At 38.0% G+C, this 22,534-nt stretch overlaps 1 pseudogene; it reads right to left on the bottom strand.

Annotated features, from left to right (window-relative positions):
• Positions 1–1,587: 1,587 nt before the first annotated feature.
• LOC110195287 (protein S100-A6 pseudogene) lies at positions 1,588–2,058 on the bottom strand (annotated as a pseudogene).
• Positions 2,059–22,534: the final 20,476 nt, after the last annotated feature.

The following is a 22,534-nucleotide window of genomic DNA, read 5'->3' as shown; positions in this document are numbered from 1 at the left end:
AGGTGGGTCAGTTATGTGATGAGAGTGATGAGAAAAGGGACTTCTAGGTCATGAAAAATCAGATGTCAGATTACATCTTTTTTCTGATCCCCAAAATCTCTCAAAACTCAGAAATTATGCAAAAAAGGAAGACTTTTTGTAAAAGGTTGCAAAAAATGAAATTTTAAAAAAGCTAATGAACAAGATTAGCAGAAGGAGGGGAGAAGAAAGAGAAACATATCTGACTGAGAGGAAAAAAGAAGGGGAACCAATATGTAACCAGAAAGAAGCAGGAGAGATGAACTAATAAACAAAACCCTAAAGGGAAAGTGGTAACAAATGAGAAGAGGAAATTGGGGGAAGGGAAAGAAAGACAGTTGGAACATGGCCACCTTAAAAAAAAAAGATTAAAATAATTGAAAGAAGATAATACTGTGTCTACAACAGAAGGGGGAAAATCATAACCTGAAAAAACTTAGAGATGAATGGAGAAAAATATTAACCTAACTCATAACTTTAAACGGGAAGAGATTAAACAGTTCAATAAAACAAAAAAAAAGGTAAAAGATTAGCTAAGAAACAAAACTCTACTATCTGTTGCTTATAAGAAACACACTTAAAAAACAAAGATGTATACAAAATAAAACTGAGGGGATGGGAAAAAAAATTCTTTTACTATGCATCAAGTGAATCCAAAAAGCAGGTGTTATAATTACGCTATAAGCAAAGCAAAAACAAACATTAAATAGGGAGGGGTGGGGATAAACAAAGAAACTGCATTATGTTGAAAGGATCCATAGACAACAAACAATATCAATGATAAACTTACATATTCCAAATGCCTTAGCATCCAAATTCATAAAGGAAAGATTATCTTGACTTCAAGAAAATACAGACAATAGCACAATAATGATAGGAGACTTGAATATACCCCTTTCAGTGTTAGATAAATAGATAAACAAAATTAGAAAGGTAAACAAAAGGAAAATATGGAACTGAGAATGACAAGAGATGGGCAGTCTGCTTGATGCCTTAGTAACCACTTGATAATATGAGACTTAAAGCAGGGTCTCCAACACATTGGGTCAACCCTCCCTTCCCCTGGAGGATTTACGGTTAGACAAGGTTGAGTTATATAGAATGAGAAAGTATGGTGGAATTATAATCTGTAACATTGGAGGGGTTACCCATAGCCATGGGGATCACAGACTAATTAAAATATTGGAAAAGTTAACATGTATAGGAAACCTTGGTTTATCTGAGTATTTTATAGAACATACCTAACCCTTGATAAAGGTATGATGAATGAATGAACTTGCTGCACAAGTATACTTAAATTCAACTTCCTGTCTCTGATTCTAGGCCCCTCTATTTATTATACCAGTTCCCATTCTTCTCCTTTGCTTTAATGTTGGCAAATACATTTTTGCCCTCTACTGAAGCATTAGTTATAGATGTTCCAACTTGATTGCTTTTGTGGTAATTTGTTTAGTTTTGTGCATGCCCAGTCTGAGTCCAAACTCTATCGTCTTGATAACCTTACCTTAGGTCATATGTGTATTTTTGTCTTCGTTTAATCCTTAGTTCATCCTGGACTTTCTTTTTTTTTTTTTCACAGTTCCAGACTTTATTTAATATACAAACCCCCCACCATGTACCCATCGCTGTGGCAGGTCAGCTAGGGACTGCAGGGGGCAGCACCTCAGCCCGGTTTCCCTTTCTTCAGCCTATTTATTCTCCCTTCAGTAATTCATTGTAGAGCATGGCCAAGGCTCCTAGGAAGGAGAAAAACTCCTGGAAGTTGACTTCCTGATCTCCGTCCTGGTCCAGACCGTTCATCAGTGCTGCAATGTCTGCATCTTCTATTTTAGATCCAAGGAGTTCATTCTGGATCAATTCCTTCATTTCCTTCTTGCTCAAAGTGTTCTTGTCACCCTCCCTGCTCGAATATTTGTGGAAGAGGCTGATAACAACACAAATAGCTTCATTCAGCACACCCACGCCCTCCAGCTGCCAGGTAGACTGGAGGGAGTGAAGGCAGAGAAAAGCAGAGACGAAAAGTGGACCCCCAGGGATCATCCTGGACTTTCAAGGTGGCACCTCCCTCCCCACCTTGCTTTACCCCTTTGCTTGAGCTTCTTTACTAGTCTTAGGACTTTGATGAGAAATGAGTCAACAACCCCATTTTTTTTTTTTGGCTAGGCAGTAGGATTAAGTGACTTGCCCAGGATTACACAGCTAGTAAGTGTTATGTGTCTGAGGCCAGATTTGAACTCAGGTCCTCCTGACTCCAGGGCTGGTGCTCTATCCATTGCACCACCTAGCTGCCCTGAACAACCCCATTTCTTCCAGCAAGTTGGAGGAACAGACCTTTCCATCTGCTCTGCTACTGTCGCCTAACCTCATCTAGGCTTTATCACCTGCTTTGCCTCTATGCCCTACAACCACCCTGGCACTGTCACATGACCTACTTACATAGTCCAAGAACCTCTAAGTCTTGCTATTTGCTCCACCACTGAAATTTTAGGACTTATATGTTTTTCTTTTTGCTCTGCAATTGAATTTTCTTTTATGTATTGGATATCCTAGTTCAAATATGAACTCCTGTAGAGGAAGGATTTTCATTCTCTTTCTACTTAGCACAGTGCTTGGAACATAGTAAGCACTTAAAAATGCATTTTATTTATTCATTATTTGTTTGGCTTATCCTGATTTCCACTGATTCTGTTTTCATGTCATTCTTGTGGCTAGCTTTCCATTAATGCCTTCCTTAACATGTTTAATGAAATGTAAGTTTAATGGAACTTACTTTCCCTTTCCTTTATATCCTTAAGATTTCATGCTTAACCCATTGGTGGAGCTATGAAATAGTCCCACCATTCTGTAAAGTAATCTGGCACTGTGCCCCCATAGTTACTAATCTGTGGAAAACATTTGACCCAGTGATATTACTACTATACCTATACCACAAAGAGATAAAATAAAATGGGAAAGGAACCATATATGCAAAAAATAATTATAACTGCTATTTTTAAAGTGACAAAAAACTGGAAACAAAGGGGAATGACTATCAAATGAGGACTGGCTAAGCAAGTTATGGTAAATTAATGTAATGGAATACTATTGTGGAGTTAGAAATGATGAAAGGAACACTTTCAGAGAAACCTAGGGACAGCTAGGTTGCTGAGTGGATAGAGTACCAGGTTTGGAGTCAGGAAGAGTCGTTTTCCTGAGTTCAAATCTGGCCTCAGCCACTTACTAGCTGTGTGACCCTGGGCAAGTCACTTAACCCTGTTTGCCTCAGTTTCCTCATATGTAAAATGAGCTGGAGAAGGAAATGGCAAACCACTCCAGTATCTTTGCCAAGAAAACCCCAAATGGGGTCACAAAGAGTGGGACACACAACTGAAATGTCAGAACAACAACAACAACGAGAGAAACCTGGGAAGACTTTATGAACTGATGCCCTGTGATGTGAGCAAAACCAGGAAATCAGTTAATACAAAACAAATGACAATATCATGCAGACAAACAACTTTGAAAGACTTAAGAACCCTGAACAATGAAATCACAAACCATAATGTCAGAGGAGCATTTTAATTACCTCCTGACAAAGAGATGATGGTCTCGAGGTGCAGAATGAGACATACATTTTTTGGATTTGGGCAATGTGGGAATTTGTTTTATTTTGTGGTGCATATTTGTTACAAGGGTTGTGCATTTCTCTTTTCTTTTTCCATTGGGGAATGAGGAGGGGAGGGTGAAAAAAATTATAATTGAAAATAATTTAATAAAAAAGATGCCATGTTTAAAATAACATTCTTAGCATGATGCTAACTAGGTTGACATACATTGTCACTTAACCTTTCTCAGGCATTCTAAGAGGTAGAGGTGCCTTGTGCCTCTTCTATACATGAGAAGGGAATACTTTTCAGATAAGCCTTCATGGGGATATTAGAGGAGGCAAAGAATTTCTGATCAAAGCTGATCAGTACTAGGAGGGAATGTAAGGAAGAGAGGGCAGTGAATTCATGAGTTTCATCTAGAAAGAATCAGTCCTGTGATTGCCTCTAAATGGGATTTCTTCAAAAGGCAATTGAGTCCAAGAACAAAAGAACTGTATTTACTTCCAGTCTGATTAAGCTAGACTCTGAGTCTATGATCCTCATAAACCTCTCTGGTAGGATTTCCAATGAGTAGGTCATCCACTTTCCCTACATGGAGAACTCTAGAGACCTTTACATCCTCTTAAAAAAAAATCACTTCCCCCTGTGGCTAGCCATACGCTAGTCCCGTTTCCTTTAGCTTCTCCTTGTCTGAGGCCTGATTTAGTCTGATTTAGTCTGATTCTGATTTAGTCTGAACTCCACAACAGGTAGCAGATTGTTAGAGTGGTGGCAACTGAGGTATGAGAACTTACCTTGAATCAGGGTTATTTTTGATGGTATTTCCATTCAAATGTATGAATGAATGATATAAAAGGCAGTGAATGATAGAAAAGCTTCTTTTCAAAGCATTGCCTCATCTTGAATTCCCAAGGCAGTTCACCTCATCTTTCATCTGGGTAATTTCATCATCCTCAATGGCCCTGGAGAGGACTGAATGATGTGCCAATGTTCTGTGCCAATCTAGTGTATCTCATGGGGTGGCTTTCTCTTCCTAGATAGTTACTGTCTTATTATTTACATACTTCCCACAGAGGCTTGAAGTTCACCCCCCCCCCCTTTTTTCCATTGAAGCCTTTGGATTTCAGGTCACAGATATTCTTCAGTCTTCCCAGGCTTCCCCAGGTTCTTAAAAAAATTTTGTAGTGATCACAATGGCTTTTCAATATAACAACTCAGATTTGGCCAGTACTAAGAATTTTGCCAAAAGAGTTCTATTTCCAGGTTGATCAGGTTCATACCTGAAAACTTCAGCCTTTAATGACCACCAGTATTGGCCAAGTATGACCCCACTTGAATTGCTAAGATATGGCTCTGAGACTACTTCTTGTAGTGGCCCTCTAGAATTGGAAAGGGTACAAAAAACCTAGAGTTTTCATGAGTACTTTTGTTAGCGTATGTGGTTCAGATTAAAGCTATGGGGAATTTGTCTGAGCCTTCCCTAAACTGTTTTTCTTTTGCTCAGGCCTTGACTTATTCCAGCTTTTGACCATTCTCTGTCCCTTACTCTGGAACTTAGCCTCTGGGACAAATGGGATAGAAAAAATAAAGAAATGGAAACTAAAATATGTGAGTTTTGCTTCCTGTTAGCTCATTATTATCATCATTGGCATCATCATTATCATAGCTAGCATTTATAGCATTTTACATATGTTATCTCATCTAATCCTCACAACAACCCTGTGCTATTATTCTCCCATTTTACAGAGGAGAAAACTGATGGAAAGAGTTTGACTTCCCCAGCATCACACTTCTAGTAAGTATCTGAGGCTGGATTTGAACTCAGGGTTTCCTTGACTGTAAGTTTTGCACTCTACCCAAAAGACTACTAGCTGCCAAATGTTTGGTAAAGAGAAGGCTAAAACTATTGGTTGAAATTAGTTTTTTTTTTAAATCTGTAGTTTTGTGCTTGTATTACTGTCTTAGATTATCTCCTGTCTACTTCTTGTTGCTCAAACCAAATCCCAAAATAAAACATACATCTTCTTACCCAGCATGAGAACTCCCTATTTTCTCCACTCAACTTTTACTTAATATGAATAATTAAAACCATGCAACCAAGAACATTAGAGGGCTCACAGTTAAGCTAATTTCTTTTAATGAAAATTTGATGCACAGAATGCAAACTGGGACTCAGAAGGAACTGTTAATTCTTGAATTCTCTGGAAAATTGGAGCAGAAAGTTAATAGACCCTAGAGCAAAGGTCATTCAGAATTTGCTAGTGCTGACAGAGGATACAGCTGACTTGAATAAATTTGGTCACTGGCATCAGGACTGTCCTTATGAGTAGGCAGTTGTCTGCAGGGTGTGATTTGATGGGTGCTAGACAAGGCTTTCTGCCCAAAATTATCTCCCTCATCACCTACCACAGCGCTGAAATTCTACTTTTCACAGAACAAGTAACTGGAGACTGGGGAGGAGGAGTGGAGATGTGGGAAATAGAGGGGCCTCAGAAAGGGAAGTGGGAAAAGTGCCACAGACACATTGCCTACTTCAGCGTTGCCTAGGGCTGGCCCTGACTGGTATTATTAGATTTGGCTCATCATAGAAATACACTAAATAGAAAAGCCTAGGAAAGCACTTTTATACAGTACATCCTGATGGTCTGTGGCTGGCACTTATTCATTAAAGAAGTATTTTCCAATCCCTTCTAATGGTATATGCAATACTTTGGGTTTGTCAAATCTCTTCATATATACACAAATGTATCTTCCTATGCATACATTTGTGTATATAGGGACAACATATATGAACATGCAAATACAAACAACACATACAAACACGTTTACCTATATATAATACATATACACATGAACGTACATACATATATAAATATCCATACCTGTACCTATACCTATATCTATACACATAAACACGCTGTCCCAAAAGTCTTTGTGCAGCTTTAAGCTTTAATAGCTAATACTACATGAAGACTTTTGGAATACCTTACATATAATCTCATTTGTTTCTCCAAATAACCCTGTGAAGTTCCATAGGTATTATTATCTTAATTTTACGGATGAGGAGACTGACATTCATAGAGGTTGTAACTAAACAAGGATCACAGAACCATCAGAGGTGGAATTCTAGCCTAGTCTCTCTTGATTTTAAGTCTCCTGTTCTTTCCTCTATGTTATGGCACTTTAGCTTCTGCAGTTCATATATACTCCTGGAATAATGGAGCATAACTCGAAAGTGCTCCCTTTCATCCATATATAACTGATGCATAATACACACACACGCGCGCACACACACACACATACACACACACATACGATCACTCAAACCAGCAATCTTCCCTCTCATATCTATTCAGCTTCCTGGTCAAGAGCTGTCAAAGTTGCATAAAGAAACATCAGGTATCCTTCTATATGACACCTAGATGTTGTGACCCAGATGTTGGGAAAAAATAGACTGAAGCAGCGTGTTAATGATCTGATAATCTTGGCTTTAGTCACTATTTAACATATTTAGTTTCTTCTTTTCCATTGCCAGAGACTTCAGTCCTAACTCTGATAGGTTGTTATATGGAACCTTAGGAAATGATCAGTGTATTTTGCTGACTAGAACAGGCATTTGGGCAGAAGAGGATCAATTCTATCCTGGGGAAAGATGGTGAGTCTGAATTGAATCTACATAAGCTTGAAGCTAAAGGCCGAACCAGGTTGACACTAGGGTTTCCTTTGAGTTTCATTAAGATCCAAGGGATTGAAATGAAAATGAAAATCCAGTCACAAGAGCAGAGATTGATGTCAGGATATCAATACAAAAGTAGGAGGCACAATATAGAGAATGCCGGTGATCCCAACATTAAACTGACCCAAACTGTTTCCCCAGAGCTACCTCAGAGACTTCTTTTTATGGCTACTAGCTCTAAATCTATGATTTTGTGGTTGCTTGAACCTACCACACAATTCACCATTCTTTGTGATAGGATAATCATTTGTCATTCTTCAAAGGCAATTGTGTTCCATTTCTCCCTACTGCATAGCAATAGTGATAGGATGTAAGTATTGAAAAGATGGACCTTTGTTTCATGGGAAGCCTAGGGTCAACAAAGGTTCTTTGACAAGTCCTCAAAACAATCCAGTCCACTTGCCTTTTGTTCAAATTTAGGTCCAACTCATTGTCTATCTATACTGTTTGATGCAAATATAATTAGTGATGAATAAATTCTATAGGTAGTCCATCCAAGCTCATTGAAATCTGGGCAATAGACAGCCCTTATCTAATTGATCTTTCCTTTGTAGAAAGTCAGGGCAAACTCCTTTGAGTACAGATCTATTCCAGGAGGGTCTGTAATGTTCTAGGCCTCGCTACAAGTCAACATAATATCATGTACAAAGAGGAATATTTGTAGGAACTTACCAACTACAAGGAATTCCTATTTAACCTAGACTATTTTGGATCCCCATTATCTCAATGAAGAATAGCTTTCTCAAGCAAACATCTCCCTGTTCTTTTCTTTGCCTAGTGTTTACTCTCAGAGGCTTGTTGAATAGAGTTATGTCTAGTGTTAATATCTGTCTTCTAAGGAATCTCAAACAATTTTGACATATGAATGGTAGCCACCTTTCTGTAAAAGAACCCATGAGACAATGTAATATTCTCCTAAATCAAATGCCTTTTTATAATCACACACAGTAAATAAAATGAGATTTTATGTTCTCTACATGTTTCAATTAATGATGAAATGGCAAAGATGTGGTCTATTATTGAATATTTTTTGTGAAAGCCTTCTTGTTATTTGACAATATCAGTGATATGATTTTAGGTAACTCTCATAAAGATTTTGTATGGATGGGGCAGTAAGCATGTAGGCCAGTAGTTATTTATGTTCTTTCAGTCATCTTTTTTCTTTTTGGTAGTAATAAGGTCTGAGATTTTTCCTCATGTCTTCATAATTATGTCCAGCATTATTCTCCTCCAAATACAGTTGGTTCATTCTGCCTGCTTTTCCTATTTTCTTTCTCTTTAGTATCATTTCTACCACCTCTGTAAGCATATCTTGAACTGTGATGCCAGGATCCAAGTGTTCCATCATCCTATAAGAAAAGCACAATTTGTTTAAATTATATTTGTAAATCTTTTCCACTTTTCCTTTTCCTTTTTTTCTTTTGGTAATTCTCCTTCTGTTTTCATCCTTGAATTCCTTTGGGATGATTTTGCTTAGTTGTGAATCTTACTAGTCTTCCTTTAAACTGGTTTTAACTGCCTCTATTTTTCTGCTTTGTAAGATGACAATATTCATAATCATCCATCATCCTTTTTTTGTAATATTTAGCAAATGAGTTTATAGTCCAACCCATTGTTGCCTCTGGCAGCTTTCTTCCTCCATTTTTCAAGTAAGTCAGATATTTGCAGGCTAAGGTTACTTGTTTTGGCAATTAATTTGTGTTGGTTAAACTCATAGATAGAATTGTATTGATGTAATTTCTTTACAGAAATTACATTTCTCATTTTTATTTTTAATTATTTGTTTAAAAATATAGGGTTGTTTCAATTATATGCTACATATTTTCTCAATATTATTCTTTCTTCTTTTTTAAAAAGCCTAATTCTGATCTTAGCTCTGAAGAGTCAATGGTGTGACTCTACACAGACAGCTGACTCAGTATTAACTCACACATCAATAACAAGTCTTTTCCTGTCTGTTAAAATGTAATCTATTTCCCTACACTGCCAGTTCCATATTTCTATTTACCTGATGGATATCTCTACCAGTATACCCTGTTGGCACCTCAAACTCAATATATTGAAAATTGGACTCATCATTTATCCCCATATGCCTGCCTCTGTCTTCTAACTTCTCTATGTAACTAGATAAAGGATTTATTAGGCACTTAACTAGTACTGTGTTGCCAGGGACTGTGTTAAGCACTGGGGATACTGTTACAAGCAAGGATTAAAATTACAATCCTTACTCTCATTGAGCTTGTATTCTGATGGGTGAAGACAAAATTTTTAGGCCAATATGTGGGACAGTCTATCAGTCAAAGAGGAGGAGTTAGGAGAGTCCAGAAAAGAGTGAGGAGAAGTATGGCTGGGGTCCTTCTCAGAAAGATGGTCCTGAGGAGGGACTCACCATTAAGGAGAGAAGGACCTAGTGTGAAGATTTCTTTGGGTAGCAATGTAGCAGGTGAGGAGAAAAGAAGGAATCTGGAGAGATCCAGGTAAGAGTAAGGTCTCTCTGTTAGCATTGCTGGTCTCCCTCTAGTCACCCAAACATATAACCTTCGGTTTATCTTTTATTCTTCCTCTTCCTTCACCCAATACATCAGTTCCCAATTCCTGTTGTTTCTTTTCATGCAAAACCTCTTGAAACTTGTCCTTCTCCACTCCTGTTGTAACCATCACTAAGTCAATCAGGCATTTTTAAGGATCTACTGTGTGCCAGGCACTGGGGATATAAGTATAAAAAAATTAAGCAATCACTACTTGCAATGATCTTACAAACCCTTATCTATTCTCACTTGGATTATTTGTCATCTTCTTGACTATCTCTTCTTCAATCATTTACATTGCAAATCTTCCAAATACAATTATTTTTTAATTCTCTACTGAAAAACCTTCTGTTATTTTTTGTTGCTTACCAAATCATAAAATACCAATCCTGATCTTAAAAGTATGCCACAAACCTACCATCCCAGGGCTAGCATATGCTTGCATGTATATATATAGACATCTCTCTCTCAATCTACATATTTGTATCTATCTATATCTATGTCCATGTCTACATCTATATCTATACCTATCTATTTGTTGGCCCTGATATTTCATCACTATAGGGAATCCTCAGTGGGTAATTTCCTCCATATAGGCAGATTTAACACCTTTTCTATAATTCATAGCCATAGAAAATGACCTGTTACTCTAAGAGGGAATTCTAGCACTTATAAATCTACATATATAATAGTCCTTCAGACACTTGAAGACAGTTATCATGTCCCCCCAAACTATTTTTTTCTTCAGGTCTTCAGGCCTACTCATTTCCTTAGGTCTTAGACCTACTCATTTCTTTTAATTGATTCTCCTGGATTTGCTATGAAGGCTATTCACTATACTGGTTGCCCTCCCCTGAACTCTTTTCAGCTTACTAATGACCTACCTAAAATGTGGTGCTCAGAATTGAATTCAACATTTCAGATATGGTCTAACTATAGTTGTTGTTTGCCCTTCATTTTTTTGAAGAGGCCCACAGGTGATGTCTTGCATGTGAATTGGATATAAGTAAGGCAGAGTTGCATAAAGTTGTCAACCTCATTCTCTCCTCCTGAGCCATTAAAAGTCCAGTGGCAAGACGAAAGTCAGGATTACCTGGGAAACAGTGGATGGCTTTGGCATTTTCAGTGTCTGATCAAGCTCTAAGCATCTGTGGCATCTGCTTCAGCTGCCTTCATTGCCATTGGAACAAATTGTTCTCGCCCAGCCATTCTGCTGGGAAGTCTTTCCATGCTTGGGGTAGACATGCCCCTATAACTACAGTAGAGGTTGTTGGTAGAATCACTTCCCTAGTCTTGGATGCTATGCCTCTCTTAATGCAACCTGGAATAGGAATAGGGTTTGTTTTGTTTGTTTTTGCTGCCATATCACACTTTTGACTTATGTTGAGTTTAGGTTCCACAAATACTGAAGATCTTTTTCATGCAAACTGCTGTGTTATCCATGTCACCTACATCTTGTACTTGTGAAGCAGATTTTAATCTAAGTGCAAACCTTTACATCCTTATCACATCTATCCCAGCATTTAGGCAGTTAGTGCAATGAATAGAGTTCTAAACTTGGAGCCAGGAAGACCTGAGTTTACACCCAGCCTCTGACACTTACAAGGTGTGTGACCCTGGGCAAGTCACTTAACCCCTTGCCTGCCTCAGTTTCCTCAATCATAAAATAGAGATAATAATAGCACCTACCTCAAAGATTTGTGGGGACTGAATGAGACGATATTTGTAAAGCACTTAGCATAGTGTCTAGCAGTAGCAGGTACTTAATAAATGCTTGCTTCTTTTCTTCTAGACTGTTGAACAGTTTTAACCTTTATTCTGTTGCCTGATATAGTGCTATCCTTTCCAATTTTGTATCTTCTAAAAATTTGAATGCCATGTATGATACTTAAGTCTTTTTTCAAGACACTGACAATAAAATTAAACCTCACAGGACTAAAGATAAATTTTGGGGATGCTCTGCTACATTTCTTCTTCCCAGTTGACAATGAAACATTAATGACTATTCTTAGGTTCCATCCATTCAACTAATTCATTATCTACCTAAATGTATTATTATCTAGTCTACAACTTTCCATCTTATCCATTAGAAAAGCTTAACATATTTTTGTCAAATGTCTGGTTAAAAACCTGGCTAAATTATATCTATAGCATTCCCCTGATCTACCTATCTAGAAAGTAGCACGGCTTGGTATAACCTCACAGAATCAAGGAATCACCCTAGCAGCCTCCAAGCCCAACTCATACTTGAAAAGGAATCCCCACAATTAAATTCCAGTCAAGTGGACATCCAGTCTCTGCTTAAAGACCCTCAAGTATGGTCTGACTCACTCTTAAGAAATACATGCTGTCTCTTTGTAACCCTTGATTTCTTTTCTAGATGTTCACTAACCCTCTCTTTAATAATATATTCTAGAATTTTGTCAGGAATCAAAATCAAACTCACTGGACTATATTTTTCAGGCACCAATTCTTTCCTTTTATGAAAGTTTGGACATTTGTACTTTTCCTGTAATGCAGTGCTTTCTTTCATTTCCCTTTCCCCATGACTTCACCAATTCCTCTCTTTTGTGGTCTCTTCACTGTTTTCAATTCCTAACTGTTGTACCACCTCTATCATGAAACTTTCTCTGACCCCCCAGATGAGAATTAGTCAGTCAACTAACTTTTCTAGTCAATACCATCTCTCAATTCATATCCATCTTGACTTTTCAGCAGCTTTTGACATGGTTGATCATTCTTTTTCCTGGATACTCTCTTCTCTCTAGGTTTTTGTGACATTGTCTTCTCCTGGTTCTTTTTCTACCTCTCTGATTATACCTCCTCAGGCTCCTTTTCTGGATCTTCTTTTAGGTTATGACTGTCAACTGTGAATACTTCCCAGTGAGCTGTTCTGGGCCTTCTTCTCTTCTCTCATGAGCTCCCATGGATTCACTTATCATCTCTATGTCCACGGCTTTATTTTTATTTGTTCATCTTTAACTTCTCTCCTGACTTTCTGTCTCACATTTCCAACTGCTTATAGCATATCTTGAATGAGATGTATTGAATGGGAGGTCTCTCCAATTTTGAATCTCTCCAATCACTTCACCCAGACCTCTCATTAGCACTCTTCCTGATGTTATGATTATTTGTGTACTTTCCCTTTCCAACCTTTAATTTGTAGTTTCCTTCAAAACAGAGCTTGTCTCACATCCATATATGCATCTTCAATCTCTAGCATAGTACCTTGAATAGAGTAGCAGCTTAAGAAATATTTGATGAATACATGGACGAAGAAGGTTAAACATAAGACATACATCACATAATATAGACTCATTATGACTTGAACCCAAGAAAAGTAGGCCCATATAGTGTAAGACCCTTGAAGGCAGAAATTGTTTTCTTTTTGTTTTTGTCACAGCTGCCAAAGTGATATTTGTATCTGACTGTGTCACTCCCTCAATAACATACAGGGTTTCCTGTTACCTCTAAGATCAAATGCAATCTCCTCTATGTGACATTTAAAACCTTTTACAACCTGACTCTTTAGTCCTGCCAAATTGTGCTTCTTGCTAATTTTATCCAGAATTCCATCTCTCATCTCTGTACCTTTGCCTAGGTTAACCCCCATGCCAGAAATGCCTTCCTTCTTCAGCACCACCTCTCAGAATCCCTAATTTTCATCAAAGACCAGCTAAAATGCCACTTCCTACAAGTGGCCTTTCCTAATTTTTCCCATTTGCCACTGCCTTCCTTTGAAATAACTTCATTTTTATTTTGTGAATACTTACAAGTATACATGTTTCTTCCCTCAACAGAAGATAAGCTCCTTGTGGGAAGAAATACCATTTTTTCATCTTTATCCTTCTAGTACCTAGCAATATGTAGGACACACAGTAAATGGTCAATAAATGTTTATCAAATTGAATTGAATTGTTGAAATAAATTGTCCTTATGGATATCAAACTTTTTACTTGTACATGAAACACACACATATATGTATACATATATATTTCATAAAAATATTAGTTTTATTTATTTTTATTTGTCTGGTCTGAGGGTATAGTAGCAATTTTCTGTCTACTGATAAATTTGAGGGTATATGTTAGCTAGGAAAAATCACCTTGAAATACTGTCCATGAGGTACATATACAGCACTGTAAGTTTATATTGTCTTAGTATCATGGTTTCATAAATTTAGAACTGGAAGAGACCATAAAGACTCATTTTACAGATGAGGAAAATGAAGCAAAAAGAAACTAAGTGACTTGTCCAGGGTCACATAGATCAATCAGATGAAAGTTATGAAGTAGTGACCCAAATTCTAAGGTAAGACTTATTCTGCATGTACAATGTATTAAAAAGAAATCTGATTATCTAGTTTAATTATTCCTTTTGAAAAGCAGAATATCTGTAGTAATTAGATCTTAATAGCATTGGTCATATTTATAGGAGCCCAGTCTAGAATAGTATCGTGTCCTAGTTTTTCAATCTATTTCATCCTAAATCCTTATAGCATCACTAGGCAGACACTCAAATCCCTAATGCTCTCTGGCACTGTCTATGAGCCTAAAGCATTTTCAGATTGCTTTAGAATATCCAGAAATTGATTGCCCCCACTGAGTGAATACTTCTGGACTGTGGTATAACTTGTCAGTTTCTATCCATATGGATATCCACATTTCTCAAAACAGCTTAAATTGGATGGAGTCTCCTAGGATTTTAGATGAAGCCCTTTTTGGTTTGTTTGTTTTTGGCAGGCACTGGGGAGAAGGAAATGAGCCAGATGTTAGCAATGGATAACCCATACCTTTTTATTACCATAAAAATCATTAGATACTTTAAAAATTATGCTGAGATTGAAAAAAACTACCTCAAAGCTATTTTCTTTTTATTAAAAACAAAACAAAACAAAAATAGCCAGGTATACATTCCATTACTAAAGGATAAATAGAAGTATGGTGTTACAGAAAGGATGTTGGATCTGGAATCAGGAGAAATTTGGGTGTGAATTTGGGTGTCAGGCAATTGGGGTTAATTAAGTGACTTGCCTAGGGTCACACAGCTAGTGTCAAGTGTCTGAGGCCAAATTTGAACTCAGATCCTCCTGACTCCAGGGCCAGGGCTCTATCCGCTGCACCACCTTGCTGCCCCACTAACTGAATAATCTTATGCTAATTGCTTAACTTCTCTAAATTTTAGTTTCCGCAGCTGATTAAATGAACAAGGGTTATGTTCGCTTCTTAGAATTTTGTAACTGTGAATTCCATCCTTCCTATGGGAATGTAAGTGACTTGATATAGTTTGCTATAAAATATATACATACATAAGTGTGTATATACATGTACACATTTAGACGTAGCTACATTAATTAAGACATTCCTCCTCTGTTAGGATCCTTGTGTAATGCAAGCTGATTTCTGCTCTCCAATGGAATGAGTTAGCGTTCATATGTAGAATTTCAAGGGGGAAAGTTATAAGGAGCTCCACAGAACCGTTGATCCTCACTCTGAGAAAATGACCTAAGGCCATCCTCCTGGCATTAGCCAGGCAATTTTGAATTGCCTGCTGTCCCATGCACTTATGTAGTTTTAATTGCTCATTGCTTTCTTTTGCTTTCACCCTTAAAAGCAGTCTAGAAAATCTATCCCTGTTTCCTTAATTATAGCTTCTTAGTTAAATGTCATCTGGGCTCAGAAAGCCCCACAGCACCTAGGATCACAGAGAAGATTCTCTATATCTCTCTCTTAGCCAATTTAATTGAGAACATTTCAATCCCATATTCTTATGCTCTTCAACCAATTACTGTGCTCAGAGATCCCAAAGTGATGACATGGAGTCAGATGTAATAAATAACACTTTGCTTCCTACTAATCATTATCCTGAAGCCCCTAAAAAGGAGGGAGCATATCTAACACACATTTGAGATAAGACTTTTCTAATACAAAAGGGAAAGTTAGAAAACCATCTTGGAGTGAGCCATCACATTATTTTCCCAGTCTGGTTGTTAATCTCTTTGGAACATGTAAGTCTTGTCTATACATTTTCTTGGCTTCTTCTACCCCCATGTCTCCTTAGTACAGATGCTGAGATATTCACATTTGAGGAGGCATATTCCTCCAAATGCCAAAGTTTGAAAAGAGAAACTATTATGTCTTTCCCTCACTTTAAAATTTCTCCAACTCATAGAGAGACCTTATTCCAATTGCTGCCCAGCTTTAGCTCTTGAGGTTGGTATCACTGTTCATTTATGGGGTGGCTCAGCACCACACTTCTACATATTTACAATCCAGTAGAGAAGACACAATTATTCTGTTCCTATATTTTATAGATTTTTTAGAATTCTCTAATAACATTTCATAAGTATCTCTTATCAGCTGGGGCTATGGAACTACTCCTGATGCTGTCAAGTTGGTTGGTTTCTTGATCAGTCTTCAGTTTATAATGAGTGGGGTTAATCACTACAGGATCCTATGCTTTGGGAATAAAGTGGTAACTGTTATACAAGGAAAAGAAGGTGGGACTACCAGCAGGCAGCCTGGTATAGTAAAGAGTGGGCTTCAGAATTAGGAAGACCCAGGTTAAAGTCCTGCTCCTGACACACTACTGTCTATAGGATCCTGGGCAACCCACCTCTCAGAGTCTCTGGTATCTCTCTAAGATTATAAATTGCAGAGAAGGTGCCAAGGGAGTCCCATCTGTTGTAGTTCCTTACACCAGTGAAATCACAGATCTGAACCAAAGAAAAACCTTAAATAAACAAAAATATAACCACTACACACCTGCAACTGTCACCAAGGCAACATGGGTAAGACTAGGGCTGAGTGCCTGGCAACAAGGACTTCCTTCCCCTTTCCACACACCTGTTTCAGGCTTCAGAATGTGTTATTATTATCTTTTCCTTTTGGTTGTTTCTTCTTCTTTGTATCACATTTTACCTCCCATGGCTTCTAATATTAATAGGTCAAGTTTGTTGTTTAAGGCAGGTCTTGATACTCATTATCAATGGGGAGGAACTGTTGCATAGCAAAAAAAAAAATCCCTCACCTAAGAGTTCTGATTGAATTCTAGTCGTGGATCTTTTTTTGACCTTGGGCAAGTTATTTTTACCTATTGGGACCTCAGTTTCCTCATCTGTAAAATCAGAAAGCTATACCAGCTGATTTCTAAGATTTCTTTTAACTCTAATAATCTAAAACAGTCTAGGCTAGTAGATATTATTTTTTAAAAAACTGAGGTAAGGGGTGGGAAGGGGATGGGGTGGTGGAGAAGGAAGCGTAGTGTGATTTGTCATGAGCCTCTACTCTCCCTAGGGCCAGCCCCATTAGGAAGCATCAGAGGCACTACTACTGCTTATTAGTACTATTGCTACTATTACTAACGACTTACTACTACTGCTCCAGCTGCAGCTGATACTATTGCTACTATTTACTACTACGGCTTATTAGTACTATTGCTGGCCCCTCCCCTCCTCTGCTGCTGCCGGTAGTGGGGGTAGTACTACTACTACTACTACTACTACTGCTACTACTACTACTATTAATATTACTACCATAATATACTGAATTGCTTAGTGTCAAGATGATAGAAGGGAACTTTCAAAACCAGAAGCTATCAAGAAAATTAATGAATCAAGTTCAGTTTTTGCAAGTATCCCTATCCCTTGTATTATCAATCTCTTGACTCCATGCATTTTCACTGTCTGATCTCCATTCCTAGAACTCTTTTCTTCATTTCCACCTCCTAGCTTCCCTGGTTTCCTTCAAGCCTCACTTAAAACTTCTACAAGAAATGTTTCCTAGACTTACTTAAACTTAGCACCTTCCCTCTGAGATTATTTCCAATCTATCCTATAGGTACCTTGCTTGCATATTGTTTCCCTCGTTAGACTGTGAGTTCCTTCAGACTGGGGAATACTTTTTGCCTTTCTTTTTATTTCCAGGGCTTAGTACAGTGTCTGGCACACAATAAGCACTTAATAAATGCCCATTGAATTGACTTGAATTATTCTCCCTGAACTTCAGTTTCCTCATCTATAAAAATGAAATGGTTACCTCTGATAGACTCTCAGACTTATTCTAGATTTTAAAATCAGGGATTATTGATTTTTTTTATGTCATAGATCCTTTTTGCAGTTTGACGAAACCTATTGACACTTCCTCAGAATAATGTTTTCAAATGCATAAAATACATAAGATTACAATGAAAATCAAATTACATTGAAAAATAGTTATAAAAAATAAGTTAATGGACCCTAGGTTAAGAACTCTGGTTTTAGATTTTGATCTACAATCATATTAAATTAGAAATTTCAATTTTAACCTGGAAGGGAAAAGCAAGCCAAAATAGGTAAATTATGATTAAAAGTCTCCACGGTCTGAATCTAAATCCTTGTGGTTTCAGAAATGATGGGACCCATGGGTTATACATGTCTGACAGAGATGTCCAGGGAAATGTTAGGGAAAAACTTAATTTTTGATCAAGATTAGGGCTATTCTATTATATACTCCAATTTCCCAGGGTGAACCTATTGTCCATTAATTTTTCTAAACCTTTTCTAAAGTAGTTCATATTTCCATACTATGTCTTGAGATCCTCCTTTCTCTAAGTTTAGAACCTGCTCTATGAAGTAATACTCCACTTTTAAAAGATACATCGAATGTTACTTGGTTCTGATACACCAGGATTTGTGAAACTATCTGTGTTTGAGTTGTGCATATATTTCACATCTTTGTGGAATTTATAGATATATCTCTTCTCAGCCTTTGTGTTTGCAGACTGAATTCACAGATTTTTGAGTCTGGTCTCATCTGGAAGCCAATTTCTTTCTCCTGCCCCAGGTTTGTGGTTATTTAGTACCATGATTTGAGAGTTGGAAGGGATCTTAGAGGTTTTATAGCCCAAACTCCTCACTTTACAAAGGAAGAAACTGAGTCCCAGATAAAGTGACTTGCCTAAGGTCACACAGCTAGTTAAGTAGAAGAGTCAGGATTAGAACACAGGTTCTATGACTCCAAACACAGCATCCTTTACCCTGTACCACACTACCTCCTAGCTTGAGTCAAGAACACCTGAGTTCAAACGTTACCTCATATACTTACTAGCTGTGTGACCCTGGGCAAGTCATTTCACTTCTGACTGTCTCAGTTTCCTTTCCTTCTCTGTAAAAAGGGGGATAATAATGGCACCCACTTCCCAGGGTTGTTATAAGGATCAAATGACCTAATAATTGTAAAGTGCTTTCCACAGTGCTTAGCACATAGTAAATACTGTATTGTTAGCTATTATTATTTTTGTTGTTATTAATTATTATATACTGTACCTTGTCCTGTTACATTTCTCAATCAACAGAAACCAGTGTTGTATATGACTTCCAGGTATAGTGCCATTATTTTTGCAAAGCTGAGTAAGGTCTTTCATTTTGTTTCCAATACATTTCTTGACAATATATATCATTGACCCCCTCTTTTTTTGGGGGGGGCAACAGCAGCACATTAGAGACAGTGTCTTCAGAGAATAATGTGTAATGATAGCTTGGCAGCCCATTGTTTATATAAACAAAATATGCCCACTACATTGTGTTTACTGACAATAAATAGAATTTATCATTTTTCTGCCCACTCACACCGCCTTGAAAGGTTTCCTATTACTTGTACCTAGATGTTTTGACTGCAGGCTCAACTACATACCATTGATTGGTTGAGGATTAACCTAGAAGCTTGCTGGAAAAACCCTCAGAATAAATCTTGGGATACATTTAGAAGCCAGGAGTCATGCCAAAGTGAGGCAGAGTCTTGAAACAGTCCTGGACAGACAAAGCTGGAGGAGAAAAAAATCAGGGAGGAGAGAACTGTGACATAGAACTGAGCAATGGAATTTGTGCAGTACATACAGAAAGAAAAGAAATAAGTTTAAAAAAAAGAACTAGAAAGTATTGAGAAACTCAAGGCTTGGGGGATGGGACAGGGAAGAAAGAAGTGAAAGGAGGACAGAAATGGACCTCAGAGCCCAGAATATAGTTATTTCTTAACTACACTGCCTGCATTACCACTATTATTCTTATCTTATAGCAAGTTGTGGCACAGTGGATAGAGATGGACCTGGTCTAGGACTGCAATGAACCATTTGGTTCTTTGCTCCTGGATCCTTCTAAGTTGCTAATTGACTGACTCACCATTCCTTCCTTCCTTCCTTCCTTCCTTCCTTCCTTCCTTCCTTCCTTCCTTCCTTCCTTCCTTCCTTCCTTCCTTCCTTCCTTCCTTCCTTCCTTCCTTCCTTCCTTCTTTCCTTTCTCCTTTCTTCCTCCTTCCATCTTCCTTCCTTCCTCCTTCCCTCCCTCCCTCCCTTTAGGGCTACTTAGAGAAAACAGCTAGGTTGTATAGTGGATAGAGCTCTGGGCCTGGAATCAAGAAAACCCGTATTCAAATCTACCCTCCTCAACTTTCTAGCTCTGTCACCTTTGGCAAAGCACTTAACCTGTATGCCCCAGTTTCCTCAACTTTAAAATGGGAATAATATTAATTATCTTGCAGGATTGAGATATTTACATTACAAATGAGATATTTGTAAAGCACTTAATATAATATCTGGCACATAGTAGACACTACATAATGCTTAATCTCTTTTTGCCTAATCTCCATCTATAGATTTATTCTTACCCTAGGCTTCAAACTTGTCCCTGATTCTGGGGGACTCTAGGAAATACTCCATCAAGGTTGGACAGTTTGGTCTTTGAGAATCCATTTCTGAGACTTTGTGGCAACTAGGTGGTGCAATGAATAGAGTTCTGGGTGTGGAATCAGGAGAACTTGAATTCAAACCTGGCATCAGACACTTACTAGCTGTGTGACCCTAGGCAAGTACCATAACCTTGTTTGCCTCAGTTTCCTTATCTGTAAAATGAGCTAGAACAGGAAAGGGCAAACCACTCCAGATTCTGTCCCTAGAGAGTGGCACAAAATCAAGCACTAGGCTTGGCATTGGTTCTGACATCCTGGTGACTTGGCACTGACCTTGACTTCAACTAAATCTTGGCCTTGTCTCACTATCCATTCCCACCTCTACCTTCCATTGCTACATTCCTGCTTTAGTTCCTCTACCACTTTAGTCCTGCCCTTGAAATCCTTTGCCCGTTATTATGCCTTTACTGGCTTAAAGGCAAAATGTGGTCCAGTAGGAGCGGGACTATATTTGGAATCAAAATACCTAAATTCAGTTCCCAGCCTTATACTTACTAGTTATATGACAAATTATCTGAGCGTTGATTTTCTCATCTGCAAAGTTGGGATAAAAATACTTTCATTAACTCTCCTCTTCTCTCTCTCTGTATAATCTCACCAGCTCTCACCAGTTTCGTTCTTATCTCTGTGGTGATAACTCCATTTTGTGTAGCCCTCATCTCTGTTGGGGATAAAATCTCCAAGGCTCACCAGGTTTAGGGTGTGAATTAGATAAAGAAACTTTATTTGACTATTTGTCATGGTAAGGAAGTTCCCTCTGACAGAACCCTCTGGAATATAGCATTCATTTGGGTCATAAAGGGCTGCATATTCCAGCCAAGGAGAGAAGTTTGCTAATCTTTTACAAGCCTTGAGATGAGCAGGAACAGGAATGAATTCCTTATGTCTAACTGGCCTTAGGAGTGATGAAGAGAGTGTGAGGAAGGTTAGAATTTAGTGTGATTGCTCAATGCATCTGAAATGGAGCCACTCATCTAAAGATAAAGAGATACCCAATCTTTTTCTCTAGAACTCTCTATCTCTCTCCTGAGTTCTAGGTCTCCACATATCTCTCTGTTCTAGATAGGCATCTCAAACTGAAAAAGAAAATATCTGAAGGGTCCTTCATTTAATTATCTTCATAGATATTATTTTCCTTCAATAGAATGTAAGCTCCTTGAGGGCAGGGACTATTTTCACTTTTGTTTTTGGATTTGCTTGGTACAGTGCCTTAAATATAGCAGGTGCTTAATAAATGATCATTGAAATGAATTGGCTACTGAGTTGCTCTCTATCGATAATGATAGCTGCTCACATTTGTTCTCTCTTTTACTGGTTGTATGGAAATCTGGGAGAGTGTAGCCTTGACTGTGTATTAGCTGGGGGTTGAGGAAGGAGTTCCTTGTGACGCGTTTATCATGCTGTTTAATTAAATGTCCTTTGCTTTGGGGAAATGAAACTACTTACCCCATAAAGTTATTTTTAAAATCCTAACATTCTTTGTAGATCCTATGGAAACTAGGATTTATGTATCCATAAATCCTAGATCTCAAACTGGAAGGAATTTCAGAGACAGTGGAATTCAACCACCTCATTTTATAGATGAGGAAACTGAGGCCCAGGTAGGGAGAAGGACTTGCTGAAGGCTACACGGCAAAGCAATGGAGGTAGGATTATAGTTCAGGTCACAGGACTCCAGGACAGGTAAGATGTACCTGGACCACCCTGCCTTAGAACATCAGCTTCTTGTCAGTAGGGATTGTTTCAGTCTTTGTACTAAGTGTCTGCACTGCTTAGCGTGGTGCCTGGCACCTAGTAGATGGTTAATAAATACTTGATAACTGGGTTGTAAGCTGTCAATGCAGTGCTATCTCCTATAAGAGCTGCTAGCCTTTTCTGCCAAGGTGTCTACCTAGTGATTTCAAATCTTACTGATGTCATGGTTTGCCCCTCAGCGCCATACTT

Source organism: Phascolarctos cinereus, unplaced genomic scaffold (genome assembly GCF_003287225.1).
Source record: "Phascolarctos cinereus isolate Bilbo 61053 unplaced genomic scaffold, phaCin_HiC Scaffold_4;HRSCAF=312, whole genome shotgun sequence".
Taxonomy (NCBI): domain Eukaryota; kingdom Metazoa; phylum Chordata; class Mammalia; order Diprotodontia; family Phascolarctidae; genus Phascolarctos; species Phascolarctos cinereus.
The sequence above is the reverse complement of the archived record's forward strand: the minus strand, read 5'-3'. Positions and strand labels throughout refer to the sequence as shown.